Below are 18,040 nucleotides of genomic sequence, written 5' to 3'. Positions count from 1 at the left end.
GACACAGACAGACACACACAGCATGACACAGACAGACACACACACACTGCATGACACAGACAGACACAAAGCATGACATAGACACACCGCATGACACAGACAGACACACACACACCGCATGACACAGACACACACACACAGCATGACACAGACAGACACACACACACCATGACAGACACACACACCATGACAGACACACACCATGATACAGACACAGCATGACACAGACAGACACACAGCATGATACAGACACACACACACAGCATGACACAGACAGATACACAGCATGACACAGACATACACACAGCATGATACAGACACACACACACAGCATGATACAGACACACACACACAGCATGACAGACACACACACACAGCATGACACATACAGATACACAGCATGACACAGACAGACACACAGCATGATACAGACACACACACAGCATGACACAGACACACACACACAGCATGACGCAGACACACACAGCATGACACAGACAGACAGACAGACAGACACACACACACACAGCATGATACAGACACACACACACACACACAGCATGACACAGACACATACACACACCATGACAGACAGACACACACACAGCTTGGAACACACACACACACACACACACACACACACACACACACACAGCATGACACACACACACACTCCCACTGACATACATATTTTTTAGTACCTGTGGTTGGGCAGACTGGTAGCTGTGCTGGCGGCCGCAGGGAGAACTTGAAAGGCGGCCGCAGGGGAAGCTTTTCATGAGGCCGGGAGCAGGCTCTTCTGGGGGAGCAGGCTGTTCTGTCTCTCTGCTCCCCCTCCCTCGCGCGCAGCTTAATGAGACCGGAGCCGGAATATGACGTCATATTCCGGCCCCGGTCTCTTTCTAGCACGCGAGGGAGGGGGAGCAGAGACAGAACAGCCTGCTCCCCCAGAAGAGCCTGCTCCCGGACTCATGAAGAGCTTCCCCTGCGGCCGCCTTTCAAGTTCTTCCTGCGGCCGCAGGTCACCCCGGCCCCAGGTGCCGACGGCCCACCGGAAAATTTCCCGGTATCCCGGTGGGCCAGTCCGGCCCTGTTTGGAGACGGGGCTTGGAGGCTGGCACCCAGGGGCCCAGACCTTGAGCTGTGTTAGGGGCCCCAAAATTTCTGATGGCGGCCCTGGCTAAAAGACCTTATTTGGATGGTGTCCATTCCAGTTTTCCAACTTGGAATTTTCACAGCTGGTCTTCATGCAACCATGTCCTATTTGGGACATTTTTTAAGGCGACCAATGTAATTTACCCTTATCAAACCATATATTTTTTAAGTAGACAACCCAGGGTATTCAATATGGGGTATGTCCAGTCTTTTTTTAGTAGCCACTTAGTCACAAACACTGGCCAAAGTTAGCATTTATATTTGTTTTTGTGTTAAAAATGCGGGGGGCGGAGCCAAAACTGTGGGGGGCGGAGCCAACGCTGGAGCACAGTGGATGTGCCGACTCGAGCACCGTGCCGACTTGAGCACCGTGCCGCATGGAGGGAAAACCTAATTTAAACATCAAAAATCATACCACCACCTCACGAACCGACTCACACCCTAGGCAGGGGAGACTATGGGGCGCAAAAACAAGAAAGCCAGAGCGGACAAGAGCACCCCAGGCCGGGATATTGGGGAAATGTTGCACTGCTCGCAGATCCTGGTGTGAGACAAAATGGCGTTGGAGGAAGAAGGGCTGTCGGATGCCTCGGAGGAAGAGCCCTATGAGTGGGCAACAGGGGCAGTGAGCGCTTCACTTGCCAAAACCAAGCCTCAGCAAACCAACACTGGAGACTCAGTGACAGTCATGCAGCTAAAAGACATGCTAGCCGAGCTGCGGAGGAACATACTGGCTGACATGGCCGGCATCAGGGATGCCATGGAAGGCGTCACGTCCAGGATCACCCTGCTGGAGGCCGCAGCGAAATCACAAGGTTAAAGACTTGACTCCATAGAGAGAACAATCATCACATTTCAAAAACAGAAGCAAGCCACCAGCAGCAGGGTTGACACATTTGAGGACCAAAGGAGGCGTTACAACCTCAAGATCCGTGGAATACCAGACATTGTCGGCCTAACGGACTTACCCCACTTTGTCAGGCGCATGATCGGATCCATGCTGCCGCCCAAACAGGCCAAGGCAATTCGACTTGACGGCATGTTCTGGCTACCAAAGCCAGCCTCTGCACCGGCCTCCGCTCACACGGACACGATCATCCGCTTCCAGTCTATACAGGACAAAATGCTCTTACTGGCAGCTGCCCTCAGAGAAGGCCCCACTACACCTGGAGGGGGCTACGCTGTCCTTGTTCCCAGACATCACCAAATGCACCATGGAGTGGCGCAGGGCCCTGCGGCCACTACTACCTCTACTTCGAGACCAACATATCCAGTACCAGTGGGGAACTCCAAGATCAATCCTCTTACAGCACAAAGGCATGACACACCAAGCTCGAGGTTTCTCCGATCTGGAGGCTCTCCTAAGTAAACTGGGACTGATGGACCCTAATCGGGCACCAACTTCGGGACTTTCACAATTAGATCCCTCTAAGGTGCCGGAATTTGTCCCTGTATCATCTAGAGGACCTACTCCCCCGAGAGAGAAGACCTGAACAACTGAGAGCTGGCCTGATCCCTCTTGCTGCACCAGAGGACACAGTATACTCCTTAAATACCGATGAAGTCAAAGCAGCACTGTACTTGGACTTACGGTTACCTTACCACTGCTTTGAGTCACAAGCCTTACACACAATTAGTCCAACATATCCCACTCTACACAGCAGGCTATGTAACCTATATACACAGCACACATACCTTCAATGAGCACCCTGCACAGTAAGCTCCACACCACCAGCTGACACCACAGAAGTCACGGAGCGAACCCCCCCCCGCCCCCATGCCATAGCTATAGCACACAAGCATGGCGCACGAAGCCGCGACACACCCACACAATACCTTTATATCTTTATGCCATATCATACATGCTATCTTGGCTAAAATATTAATGTATGCAAATGCTAAGTTTGTTTAAGTCACCTGTTCGGTATTGTACTCACTGAGTTATTATTATTATTATTGCCATTTATATAGCGCCAACAGATTCCGTAACGCTTTACAATATTATGAGAGGGGGATTTAACTATAAATAGGACAATAAATAGGACCCCCGCGACTGAGTACCAGCTGCCACGTTTTGTGGCTTGGCTCGTGCGGCAAACCGCCGGGGCCGCATGTTAAGGGCGCTTTAACAGCACGACCGGGCCCCCTGTGATGACATCACTGCTGGGAGGAAGTGACTCCCCGGTCACTCCTCCCAGCATACAGAGAGCCCGCGCGGGAGGAAGCAGGAAGGAGGAGGGATTCAGAGTGAGAACTCTGACTCCCATCAGGCTGAGCCACCATTGGGCCCCAGGGAAAGTCACAAAAGGTAGGAAATATTTTGTGTATGTGTGTGTGTGTGTGTCTCTGTATGTGTGTATATATGTGTCTCTGTATGTGTGTATGTATGTGTGTGTGTGTGTATCTGTATGTGTGTGTGTCTGTGTCTCTGTATGTGTGTATGTGTGTGTGTCTCTGTTTTTTTTTTTTTTTTTTTTTTTTTTTTAATTTTTTATTTTTGCAGTGCAGAGAATTATAACAGCATGCGTGCGGTGCCCCAACGGCATTCCTTACGCTGAATCACAACATTTTCAACAGTGGGGTGTTCAAGGTTATGTGCACATATTTTTGAAATAATTATGACAAAGTTACTTCGTTTAAATCATGTAGTTTGCTTGTGGCATATAACAGGTGAGTTTAAGCATGTGTGTCGTCAGAGTGAGGTGTTTTATTATAGTGTAGTGCTGCTTATTCTTTTAAGCTAGTGTAACTATAGAATGTCGGCATGTCATGCAGTTTAGTAGATAGCGGCTAGTGTGTGGTATAGAAATACATTATGTAGCTCATAGGTAGGTTAAAGAGTTCTTGGGTATAGTGCACGCGTTCCAGTCCTACTATGTATGGTTCAAACACCAGCCTGCAGCTGCATCTCCCAGCCAGTCATGTCATGGTGTGTAGATCATCCGATTCCTGTGCGCAGCTTGATGAGGGAGCATTCGAGGGGGTTCAGCGGGTCGGCTGTGCAGCCCCTTGTAGGCATGGTACCTCCTCGGCCCTGGAACAATGTGAGGGCTGGTACCTTCGGGCCACGAGCCTGGGGTCCTTCCAGGCCCAGGATCCTCCCCGACGGACGGGTGCGTTGGTCCGCGTGTGGGTCTGGTGTACTTCTGCGTGTGGTTGCTGCGGCCCTCCGCTTGTGTGGCCGGTACATGTGGGTCATCCCCCTCAGTGCCCTCTGTCCAGGCGGGCGTTGCATGTGGGTTACAGGGGTAAGGCGTGGTGTTGCGCCCATCGGAGGTTTCCCAGGCCTCTTGGTGCTGCAGATTTGCGCTGTAGGTGGACCAGAGTGAGGTATAGCTGTGGCTGGACGTGTGCGGGCCAGTAGCTGAGCCCAGAACCTGTCAAAGATTTCTTCCAGGGAGTCTCTCGCTTTATGAATGTGGCTGGATATTGCAGGTTGTTGCTGCGTATCACGAGTATAGTAGTCGCTTGTGTCCGCCATTTTAGAGGCCTTCACCTCCGGACTGTCGGCTGTGGCTGTCAGTTCCGATTGCAGGGTGGAAGCTGGGCTGGCTCTGTATGGCGGGGACCGGGATGTCCCCCGCCGGTCCATAGGGGGGGGGGGGGGTTGATTGGTGCTTGCCTGTGGCTCGGAGTGGTGAGTGGGAAGCGGCCGCCTTCCCATTCCACCCTCTCTCGTAGGCCTCAGTCCGCCGTTTCGGTTCCCGGGCATTCCGGGTAGCCAGTCAGGTATCTACGGGTGCCTGCTGGGTTCCCCAAGCTGTGTAGCCTCTTTTCGCAGGTCTGCTAGGGTTGTACTCCCCGATTTCAGGCTTAGAGACGACCGTTCGGCGGGAGCTCAGGCTGAGCACGTCTTGCTCGCTTGCTGGTCAGGCTCCGCCCCCCGTGTGTCTCTGTTTTGTGTGTCTGTGTCTCTGTATGTGTGTGTCTCTGTATGTGTGTGTGTGTGTGTCTCTGTATGTGTGTGTGTCTGTGTCTCTGTATGTATGTGTGTCTCTGTATGTGTGTGTCTCTGTATGTATGTGTCTGCATGTATGTGTCTGTGTGTGCGTGTCTGTCTGTCTGTGTGTGTGTGTTTGTGTCTGTATGTATGTGTCGGAGGGGGCCACGGTCAGGGGGGAGAGGGTCAGGGTAGAGAGGTGGGGGGAATGGGGAGGGGTGGAGGGAGAGGGGAGGGGGGGCCCAGGGATCAGTTTTCCATCGGGGCCCCATGGATTGTGTGTATGCCACTGCCCCTGGGGGTCCTAATTTGCAGAGGGGTTCTGTCTGGGCTGTCAGACAGACCCCCCATGGAAGAACAACACCCATCGCCGGTGGGGGAACGGCAGTGATTGGGTAAGTACATATGGAGGGAGATGGAGGCAGGGAGAGGGTAGGAAGGGGTAAATTGTTTTTATTATTATTTATTTTGTAAACATTTATTTTAGTGCCCCTCAAGGTTCTCAGCACAGGCAGAGCATCGGATGCCTGCCTGATGGCTTCCGATGCTCTGCCTCACTGCCGGGAGTCACGTGGGGCAACCCGGAAGTGATTGCTCCAGGGGAGCGATCACTCAGCCGGCAGGCAATGAGGGGGGGTATTGCGCGATGCCTCAACATCGATGCATCCCTGCAGTACTGCTAGAGTGGCTGGAAGCGATCATGAACGCTTCCAGCGCTCTAATTAGCCTTAAGGTCCGTTTTTTGTCGGACATACCTGATACGTCCACGGTCACTAAGGGGTTAAAGGTTTTTTGCACTTTTGCTATGGGTATTATGTATAGTGATATAATAATAAAAAAATAGTTACACAATAAACAAATCATTTGTAAATGAACCATATGTAAATAAGTGTTGCCTCCTATATATACAGTGAAAGAGATATATCAAAGTTCTCTGTTCTAAAAAGGTCTAAATTGTAAAATATGGAATATGCCTGCTGATTCCACTGGTTTCCATGGTGATTGCCCCTCATTTTGGGGGCTAATCGCTTTTAAAGGAAAACACTTTGATACATATCCCCAATTGTGTCAATATCATACCATAAAAGGGGTGAGGAGTCATATCTACCAGAAAAGGCTCTATGTCACCTGGGCATGCATGCACCTCAGACTAAGCTCAGCCCCACTCAGGTCTATGGACGCAAAGCCCCACTCACGGCTAGCTATGCACACGGAATGGTCTAAATTCTATGAGTGTAGCTTCCACAGTGACTGTAAAATAATGTTCTTCATCTGCGCTTTCTGAGGGCATGGACTGGTAACCTCAGAAACAAAACATCATAGACCAACTGTGGGATGGTGGAGTTGGACCCTGTAATCGGGACTGTCCCACTGAGTGCAGGGATGGTGGCAGATATGCCCAGTACAAGTTCAGTTGCATCATGGTCAAGGCAAGTCTAATTTAACTGCTCATAGTTAATTGTCAATTTGACCTCTTCTGTAGGCTCTCTCTGGATACTTACATACAGTTATTGCCTTTCTTTAGAACTTACAAAGCCTTGCTTCATCAGCTGAAGGAACCCTTGTCTACGATTCTATTTTGCAATTATTAAAGAAGACATATGTTCAAGTTTAAAATATTTGGTTGGGTTTGTCAGATCAGGAATTTGGCATTTGGGAATCACCATGGAGGCTGTTAACAATCTTTGAATTTCTGTTAGAGGTTTGTTTAGCTTGTATATCTGTGGCTAATCGTGAAAGAAACCTCTGTGATCTTTGTTTCCTATTGAACCTATTGTGCTGTGTTGATGTTAAAAAATAAGTTTGTAATTTGAAGAATGGTTAGCAGCTGTAAGAATGGCAGGATTTGTCTAGTCTTGGTCTAACTCTAGTTTATTGTTTTGATTAAAGGTGTTATTTTTTATTTTGTGGAAATTCTTCGAAATTGAGAAACTGCAATAAAACAAAAACAGCAATACAATAGTGTCATTAACCAAAAAATAAGCAAAAGGGATAAGAGACGAGCTGGCGACAAACTATTAGGATAAATGGGAAAAGCAAGAAAAAGAAAGGAATGCAAGAGAGCTGCCATTAGTCAGACAGCAAGGATGTGGTTCGACATGTAGGGATCTCAGACTCTATAGCCAGCAATAAGGGAGTTAGACATCTCATCTACTAGCATTAGACCTTCGGCAAAACAGTACAAACATGAAAAAAGGCTTGTGGTGGGGCCAGAGGAAAAATCCAGATTGCTGCTATTCTGGAGCCATTTCAGTGGGATAAATTCTAATGTGTCGTTTTCTGCTTAATTTGGAGTTTAAGAAGGTAACCCATGCCTCTCGTGAAGGGTTTTGTAAACTAGAGAAGCAGATAGCGTGAGTCGGTTTAGGTAAGAAATGGGAACATTTCACAGATATTGTTTAAAGGGACACTGTAGGTGAAATAGCTTCCCACCGCTCTGTTTTATTGTTAAAATATTATACCGTACCAAATCATACCATCAGTAGAGGAAAGTGAAAGGCGGAGAGCGTCAGCTGTCTGATTATGGACATCTAAAAGTTGGTAAAGCCTCACTCACCTTCATTTATACTCCAGGAATAATTTTCTTTGCCAGGAAACCGTTTAGCCATATTAATGCGTGTAAACAGGTGTAAACAGGCTTTAAATACACCTAACAAAATACAGAGTCAAAATTTGAGGTGGCAGGTTATTAACAGTTTATTTTCACTAACAAAAAGCGAAAAAAAAAAAAAGCAGACAAAAAGGAAAAAAAAACGGGAACAAGGGTACCCAAAAAATATAAATAATATAAGGAAAAAAACCAAAAAAAGAAAAACAGCAACAAACGGAAAACACGGGGGGGGGGGGGAACAAAAAGGGAAGAAAAAAAAACAGAAAATGACAGACAAACGACTGCTGCCCACATAGTGAGCAATATGGCGGCAGGGCCTGCTATGGCTGGCGGGACGCAGGGTGCAGGTACCCCCAAAAAAGAGCGGGAAACAGGTCACACTGGCTGGATGGCCTGTGGGTGTGAGCCCGCCCCAAGACAGAGAAACAGGGAGGGGGTAGGACCCTGACTTGGACGCGCCAAGTTGGGCGACTCCCCTACGCATGCGGCGCCGGCGAGCGTTCTTGCGGGTGCGCGCAGGGGGGTGGGATGACTCACGGTGACGCTCGTGCCTCGTGGCGCTGCTGGGATATCCTGGCGCGGCTCCCTGGGGCTTCCCCCCCTCCTCCCTCATTGCTAAAAGGGCTCGGGGATCGGGGGCTGGTATACAACGTTCTTCAACGTTTTGCTCTAATTGAGCATTGCCGGGGTGCTCTTCGGCTGTGTTTCCCCCCCCCCTTTTGAGGTGATTCCCCTGACGCGGAGGTGACCCACCCCCAGAGCTCCTGGCACAGTATAAGTCCCGGAATTGTACAGTACATAAGTGTTTTGTTCTAACGTTGGAAACGCTAACGTAAATTTCTCTCTTTCTTTCTCTCCCTCTTTTCTCTCTCTTTCTCTTCCTCTTTAGTCCTTTTCCCTCACCCTCTATCCCATTACCTCTCCTAGCCCCCCTCCCAACCCAACACACCCCACCCGGACCTGCTGGGGGAGACTACTCGGTCGCCTGACTTGAACTAGCAGAGCGAGCGGACACCCGCTCACACATAACCAGGCATATTACATTACAAAGCAACTACACAAAATGGAACTCAAACTAACGTCACTAAACGTTAACGGGCTCAACAGCCCAAACAAACGTCGGCTTCTCCTCCGCGAACTCAGACGGCAGAAGGCCGACATAGCATATATTCAGGAAACCCACCTCTCACGCATCTCAGGGCCACAGCTCACGAACCATGTGTACACCAGAGCATACGCCTCTAGGGCACTGTGTAAGAGGAATGGGGCTGAAATACTGATCCATAAAGATTGCCCACTCGCTGTAACTCACACATATGAGGATAGAGAGGGTCGGTACGTGGTCCTGTCAGGCATGCTTCATTCTAACACCTACCACCTGATCAATGTTTATGCGCCCAATGTCCCCGACAGGGAATTCTGGACCGACCTGGAGACACTGATCCTAGGACTACCCAGAGGAATCTTGCTATTAGGTGGTGATCTCAACGCCACACCATGCCCAGCGTTAGACAGGGGTGGAGGCCCTAGACTACCTAGGTCCCAGAATAAGGGAGGACAAGGAAAACTCTTAAACACCTTCCTCGACCACACAGGCCTTCTAGACCCTTGGAGGATACAGCACCCGAGTGTACGTGACTACACTTTTTACTCAGCTGTCCACACCACCTATTCCCGATTAGACATGTTCCTCGTTAATTCACTTGCCATGTCGTTTCTGAAAACCTCTGACATAAACCTCATCAGTTGGTCCGATCATGCCGACATCGCCATAACCCTTAAAATACCGGGCCCCCATACCTCTTGGAGGTGGAGGCTCAACGCCTTCATACTCAGGCACCCCCAGACAAAGGAAGTAATCTTAGCAGACATCACACGCTATTTTCAGGACAACGACACCCCAGACACTGTGGGCGGCTCATAAGCCTGTGATTAGAGGACTGCTTATTAAGACAGCCACACACTTAAAAAAGAAAAAACTCGAGAAGCTGGCAGAGCTACAGAGGCTCTTGCGCAGGGCAGAAACACGAAACCAACAGGGAGCCACACAGAGTCAGCAGAGACATGGTCCGCTCCAAACGTTTTTTCTACGAAAAATCCAACAAAATGGATACGTTACTAGCTCGAGCCCTGAGGCCCAAACGCACAACGTCCAACATCATAGCCATAAAAGACATACAGGGGCGAGTACTTAACAACCCAAGGGATATAAACAAAGAATTTACTAAATTCTACGCCCAAGTGTATAACCACTCCCCGACACTTACGACTACGAATAAAACGCACATGGACCATATTACGGACTTCTTGCGGCAGGCCTATCTGCCGCTACTCCCAGCGCACAAAACTGCGCCCTTGGGAGCACCCATAGAACACAATGAAATAGACAGGGCAATCACAGCCCTCAAGGGGGGGAAAGCCCCGGGCCCAGATGGGTTCGACGGTGCCTACTACAAAACTTTCAGGGAACAGCTGATCCCCCACCTAGCCGCAATGTATACGACTTGGACAGACAATGACTCGCTCAACGTGGACCTCTCCACAGCAGACATAGTCCTGATTCCCAAACCTGACCGAGATCCCACTGAGGTGGCCAACTATCGCCCTATTTCCCTCATCAACTTCGATCTTAAAGTATATGCAAAGATCTTGGCCACTAGACTCAACCTCATTCTCCCTGAACGAATACATCCTGACCAAGTGGGTTTTGTCCCCGACAGACAACTATACGGTAACACGAGACGAGCAGTGGACATAGTGTGGTGGGCAAACACGAAGCGAACGCCTTCTCTGGTCCTCTCCCTGGATGCGGAGAAGGCCTTCGATAGAATACAATGGCCCTATCTGTTTGCCCTCCTAGAGGAAATGCACCTTCCCGCAACATTTATCAGGGCGACCAAGGCTCTGTACACCGCCCCAAGAGCGCAAATGCTAATCCCAGGGTCGCAGCCAGTCCCCTTCGACCTGAAAAACGGTACCCGCCAGGGCTGCCCCCTTTCTCCCCTCCTTTTTGTTTTAGCGCTGGAACCCCTATTGCACCTCATCCGAACAGACAATGCGATCAAGGGCGTACAGGTTGCGTCTGATGAATTTAAAATCTCGGCCTATGCCGATGATGTCTTACTTACCATAACAGACCCTAAAGAAACAATCCCTCATGTCCTTAAGCTTCTTGACATGTACCACCAGGTATCTGGATACAAAATCAACATAGAAAAATCGGTCGGCATGCCGATAGGGCTCTCAGACTCGGACATCCACTGGCTGCAACGCACTACGGCCCTTAAAATTAGCACACAGCCCATTAAATATTTAGGGGTTAAGCTTACACGAGACTACACGGAACTATACAAGGTAAACCACCAAAGGCTAATCGATACACTGCGCAGGGACTTAGACCGATGGCATGACAATCCCATCTCGTGGATGGGACGGTTACACGCCATCAAAATGAACCTCCTTCCGCGCCTCCTCTTCATCTTCCAGGCGCTACCCGTAGCAGTAACTAAAAACAATCTTAAACCCCTACAAACCGCAATAGACAATTTCATATGGGCTGGAAAGAGGCACAGAGTAGCAAGACACACACTGTATACCCCTAAGAGCAGAGGGGGACTGGGACTCCCGAACCTCTACCTCTACTACTTGGCAGCCCACCTAGCACAAATTATAGAGTGGCACTCGCCGCCTGACACACACAGGTGGGTTGACCTAGAAACACACCTTATGTCCACCGATCTACCCCAGTACTGGATCTGGGTCCCGAAACCTGACCGCCCAGAGCTCCGTACTTCCTGCCCGGCCATCCTAAACTCAATTTGAATATGGAATGCTACAGCTCATAAATATGCCCTCACATACCCTGTCTCGCCTCTGACGCCCTACCTTCGCAATAAAGCCTTCCCTCCTGGCATGACCCCAAGGGACTTCCGAGGTCTTGAGGACACGGGAGCGCAACGTTACTGCCACCTGTTTCAGGATGGCACATTCCACACTTTTGACAACCTGAAAACTAGGGCCCCCCAACCAACAAAGACTATTTCCGATATCTCCAACTTAGGGACTTTGCCAAGAAACCCAACATAGCAGCAGCGGCCAGGGCAAAGACCACTTTCTTTGAAGCATTGTGTCTGTCTGACGGACCACGTAACGGCCTTATCACTCGCCTGTATGAGCAGCTAAGCGCACCCACAAAAGAGTCCCAAATGCCCTCGTACATACTGCAGTGGGAAGCTGAACTCCGTCAAACCCTGGATAGCGGGGATTGGCAAGACATATGGGAGGCAGCGGCCAAGTCCTCAATCTGTGTCATTCACCAAGAGCAATGTTACAAAACACTGATGAGGTGGTACACCACCCCAGTAAAACTACACAGAATGGGCAAAACACCCTCAGATGTCTGTTGGCGAGGCTGTGGGGAAAAAGGTACCTACCTCCATATGTGGTGGACCTGCCCGAAAGTCTCCCAATACTGGGAACAGGTAGCAAAACTCTCGACAGACGTACTCAAAAGACCAATCCAGCCCGACCCTTGGACGTGCCTACTGGCCAAACCGATTGATAACCTCTCGAACAGAGAGCAGAAACTGGTGAATAAAATCAACTTAGCAGCCAGACGCGCCCTGGCGCAGACGTGGCTCCAAGTCGACACTCCACACATGGATAGGACCATAGGCAATATCAAAGAGGCCTGCCTTATGGATAAACTCACGGCCCATGTGCGAGACACATACACACACTTCCGTAGGGTCTGGGGACCCTGGGAGCAAGCACCCCACATTCCCGCAGGGAAATAGAGACTACCTTTCGAGGGCGGGCGCCTGCCTTCTCCCGACATCGGGTCCAACCCACCTTTTCTCATCCTTCCTCATCCTTCCCCTTTCCCCCCCCCCTTTTTTTTCTCTCCTCTCTCTTTCTTCTCTCTCTCACAACCTCTCATACTGACCGGGGGGAAAACAATACTGCCATATACTCTAGCTTCCTCCTATCATACCACCGGTCTTCTCTTCTCCTTCTTTCTTTACTTGAAGTTCAGTTTGTTAAGAATGTTAAGAAGGTATAAAAGTTCAAAGTGACAGCTCATCACAGTGCAGAGACTACATGAGTTGCCCCAGTAACACGCTGTTCACAACGACCTTACTGTAAACCGTGAAATAACATATTGTATACTGCAAACGCTGGCTTTTGCGAAAGCCCCTAAAAAGCTACAATAAATGGGTATCTTTCTTCACCAAGGCACCTATAGATGCCTAGTCGAAACACTAAAAACAAAAAGGTGACGGGACAGGTCATTAACTGCAATATTGATTGCCCAAGTCCACTCCACCAAGATTATCTGGGCTTCTGCGTAAGCCGCACTGTTGTGTTAACTATTGAATTGTCTTATTATGCCAATATGGGCTTCTGCGCAAGCCACCCAAATGTCTTATCAATTGCACATTGTTAAGTGTCACGACCAAAAATAAAGAATTAAAAAAAAAAAAAGGGGGCTCCCTCTGGTTTTCTGGGAGCAATTATTCCCTCTAGTCTGTAGTACCTTCCCTCCAAATAGTGCTCTCCTGTCTGATCCAGAAATTAGGTAAATTGGTGAGCAAAAGTGACCAGCCACCGCAAGGAAAAGGGGACACATTGTAGATCCAGGGGTGTCAGGATCGAGACAGGGATCCAACACGCAGAGTACAAACAGGAGAAGTTACGTATACCGGACCTTAGAATGGCCGGACTAACGTAAGGAGTAAGCAAAGAATGGTCTAGAGACAAGCCGAGGTCGAGGGAACGAGAGAGCAGGTAAACGAGAGACAAGCCGGGTCAAAAAGGTAATAGAGGTAAGCAGGGTAGAAATAATACGAGCCGGGTCAGAACCAAAGAGACAAATAGAAATAAGAGCGCTGAGTGACTAGACTAGCTAGAACCATGACAGGGCAATGAACCAATACACAAAACCTTATTTTATACCCTGGTTCTAAATAGATGATCACGCCCCCGACGAGTCCTGATTCGTGCTCAGGACTTGATTGACAGGTCGGAACGGGTAGTCGTCATGACGTCAGCTACTAGAGCCGCGTCATAAAAGGAGGCGGATCAGAGGCGTCCGGCGTGTAAACGGCCGAGAGGACTGCGAGGAACGAGTGAGTCAGCCCCTCTAAGAGGGCGGAATTCTCAGTGTCTCACCTCCTCTGAGGTAGAGACAACAGGTACCCTGACAGTACCCCCCCTCTCAGAAATGCCCACCGGGCGGAAGGAACCGGGACGAGACGGAAACCGGGAATGAAAAGCCCTGCGGAGGCGAGGAGCATGCACCTCCTCCTGGACCACCCAAGACCTCTCCTCAGGACCATATCCTTTCCAGTTCACAAGATATTGTAACCTCCCCCGAGAAATTCGAGAATCGAGGATGGAGTTGATCTCATACTCCTCCTGACCCTCAACCTGAACAGAGCGAGGGGAGAGTGCAGCGGAGGAAAACCTGTTACAAACTAGAGGCTTCAACAAGGAAACATGAAAGGAGTTAGGAATGCGCAAGCCAGGTGGAAGGGCAAGGCGATACGCAACAGGATTAATTCGAGTCAGAACCTTGTAAGGACCAATGTAACGAGGCGCAAATTTCATAGAGGGAACCTTCAAGCGAATGTTTCTGGTACTCAACCATACCCTATCCCCTGGAACAAAAACCGGAGCCGCCCTTCTACGCTTGTCTGCGTGTTGTTTGAACAACGTGGAATTATGAAGGAGAATTTGTCGAGTCTGATCCCACAACTTCCTCAAATTGGCAACATGGACATCAACCGACGGTACCCCTTGGGAAGGGGAAACCGTGGGAAGAATAGGAGGATGAAAGCCATAATTCATGAAAAAGGGGCTAGAACGAGTCGAATCGCAAACAAGATTGTTGTGCGCAAACTCCACCCAAGGAATCAGACCGACCCAATCGTCCTGGTGTTCGGAAACAAAACAACGCAAATATTGTTCAATCTTTTGGTTGGTGCGTTCAGCAGCTCCGTTAGACTGGGGATGATATGCAGAAGAGAAATTCAATTTGATACCCAATTGAGAACAAAAGGATTTCCAAAAACGGGAAACAAATTGGGGACCTCTATCAGAGACAATTTCGGAGGGTATACCATGTAAACGAAAAATCTCTCTCGCGAATATCTCAGCCAATTCGGGAGAAGACGGAAGTTTAGGTAAGGGCACGAAATGAGCCATCTTAGTAAACCTGTCAACCACCGTGAGAATAACAGTCTGTCTTTTAGAAATAGGCAAATCGACAATGAAATCCATAGCCAAACAGGACCATGGTCTCTCGGGAATTTCCAAGGGGTGCAAGAGCCCACAAGGAAGCGTATGAGGTTGCTTAGTCTTCATACAGACCTCACATGCCCCGACGAAATCCTTAATATCCTTACGTAATGAAGGCCACCAGAAATCTTTAGAAATCAAGGAACACGTCTTGCGTATGCCAGGGTGCCCAGCCACCTTGCTGTTGTGAAAGCACTGCAACAGTTCCAGTTGGAGTTCAGGAGGAACAAAGTGCCGTGCCCCGGGAGCCTGTCTGGGAGCCAGATGCTGTACCTTCATGATCTCGGCAAGCAACGGGGAGTGTATCCTGAGATTCGTGTTGGCGATAATATTGCACTTGGGAACTACAGAGGACAAAACCGCATCAGATATAGTAGAGGGTTCATGTTGGCGAGACAAAGCATCAGCCTTAGAGTTCTTAGAACCAGGTCTATAAGTGTCAGGGTACCTGTTGTCTCTACCTCAGAGGAGGTGAGATACTTAGACGTTCATCCTCTCAGAGGGGTTGACTCACTCGTTCCTCGCAGTTCTCTCGGCCGTTTACACGCCGGCCGCGAGGGACCCGCTTCCTTTTATGACGCGGCGCTCAGTAGCCGACGTCATGACGACAATCCGTTCCGACCTGTCAATCAAGTCCCGACCATGAATCAGGACTCGTCAGGGGCGTGATTACCTATCTAGAACCAGGGTATAAAGTAGGGCTTTATGCATTTGTTCATTGCCCTGTCGTGGTTCTAGCTTGTCTAGTCACTCAGTGCTCTTGTTATCTATTTGTCTCTTTGGTTTTGACCCTGCTTGTTTGTTCTATCCTGCTTACCTCTATTACCCTTTGACTCGGCTTGTCTCTCGCTTATCTGCTCTCTCGTTCCCTCGACCTCGGCTTGTCTCTAGACCATTCTTTGCTTACTCCTTACGTTAGTCCGGCCATTCTAAGGTCCGGTATACGTACCTACCTCCTGTTTGTACTTTGCGTGTTGGATCCCTGTCCCGATCCTGACATTACGACAGGGCCTGTGTGGAGGTAAAGTGTCAGCATTCTTTTTGTCAAAGACTGCCTTTAAATCCAGGTACAGAGGCGGTATTTGTACGTCTGTAGACTGGATAGAATTAGCCGGTGCGTTAACTACGCAAACCGGTGAGACCTTCTGTAAGCACCTGCTTTGGCAACCTTGACCCCAAGAGACTATTTCACCCAATTCCCAATCGATAATGGGGTTATGTTTCTTAAGCCAAGGATACCCCAAGACTATTGGAACAGAAGGAGATGAAATAAGCATAAAAGATATACCTTCCTCGTGTAAGATACCAACAGTTAAGTTAACAGGTATGGTCTCATGAAAAATAACAGGTTCAGATAATGGTCTACCATCTATGGCCTCAACGGCCAAGGGTGTATCCCTTAGCTGGGATGGGATAGAGTGTTTAGTGACGAAGACTTGGTCAATAAAGCTTTCAGCAGCTCCGGAATCTATCAACGCCATAGTATTTAATACTCCCTTCTCCCAAGCTAAAGAAACAGGTAGTAGAAGCCTATGATCTTTATAGTCATGTATAGAGGACAAGATAGAAACACCCAAGGCCTGTCCTCTAGAGGAACTTAGGTGCGAGCGTTTCCCGGGCGGTTAGGACAGTTTAGGCGTAGGTGACCTCTTACTCCACAATACATGCACAACCCCTCCCTTCTCCTGTACTGTCTCTCCTCTTCTGAGAGACGAGTATTGCCTATCTGCATAGGTTCTGGAAGCGCTAAAGTTGTAGATTCAGGACTTTGGAATGAGGGAGCTAGTCTAAAGGAAGGTCTACGGGTTCTATCTCGAGTGTTCTGTCTCTGTCTTAAACGTTCATCAATTCGAGAAATAAAAGAAATTAAATCCTCCAAACTTTCAGGAAGCTCTCTTGTGGCAACCTCATCTAGAATTTCGTCTGATAGTCCGTTTAGAAATACGTCCATATAAGCCTGTTCATTCCACTTGACTTCTGCTGCCAAGGATCTGAACTCTAAGGCACAATCAACAAGGGTTCGGTTATGTTGTCTAAGACGTAACAGTAGTCTAGCAGCATTAACCTTTCTACCTGGAGGATCAAAAGTCCTTCTAAAAGCAGTGACAAAGGCATTATAATTATAGACTAACGGATTATCATTCTCCCACAAAGGATTAGCCCATCTAATCCTAATGGGTTAGCCCATCCAACCTTCGCCCTATCTGTAGGGTAGGAGCGGGGTTGTAATTCGAAAATGAATACCTATCTGGTTTAAAAAACCTCGACACGTATCCGGAGAGCCACCATAACGTACAGGGGGAGTTATACGGGATGAAGCACCTACTGTGGCTACCTCTAGGCCTGAACTTACAGGAGAGATGGATGCAGTACGCATCTCTTCTGATTGGTTACTAGAACGAGATAGTGAGGCTTGCAACGCTAGAGCCAACTGGTCCATTCTATGATCCATGGCCTCAAATCTAGAGTCAGGAGAACCGACCTGAGTGTTTGTACCTGCAGGATCCATGGCCCTGTCGTAATGTCAGGATTGAGACAGGGATCCAACACGCAGAGTACAAACAGGAGAAGTTACGTATACCGGACCTTAGAATGGCCGGACTAACGTAAGGAGTAAGCAAAGAATGGTCTAGAGACAAGCCGAGGTCGAGGGAACGAGAGAGCAGGTAAACGAGAGACAAGCCGGGTCAAAAAGGTAATAGAGGTAAGCAGGGTAGAAATAATACGAGCCGGGTCAGAACCAAAGAGACAAATAGAAATAAGAGCGCTGAGTGACTAGACTAGCTAGAACCACGACAGGGCAATGAACCAATACACAAAACCTTATTTTATACCCTGGTTCTAAATAGATGATCACGCCCCCGACGAGTCCTGATTCGTGCTCAGGACTTGATTGACAGGTCGGAACGGGTAGTCGTCATGACGTCAGCTACTAGAGCCGCGTCATAAAAGGAGGCGGATCAGAGGCGTCCGGCGTGTAAACGGCCGAGAGGACTGCGAGGAACGAGTGAGTCAGCCCCTCTAAGAGGGCGGAA

This window comes from Pelobates fuscus, chromosome 9 (genome assembly GCF_036172605.1).
Source record: "Pelobates fuscus isolate aPelFus1 chromosome 9, aPelFus1.pri, whole genome shotgun sequence".
NCBI classification, from domain to species: Eukaryota; Metazoa; Chordata; class Amphibia; order Anura; family Pelobatidae; genus Pelobates; species Pelobates fuscus.
Note: the sequence above shows the minus strand (reverse complement) of the source record.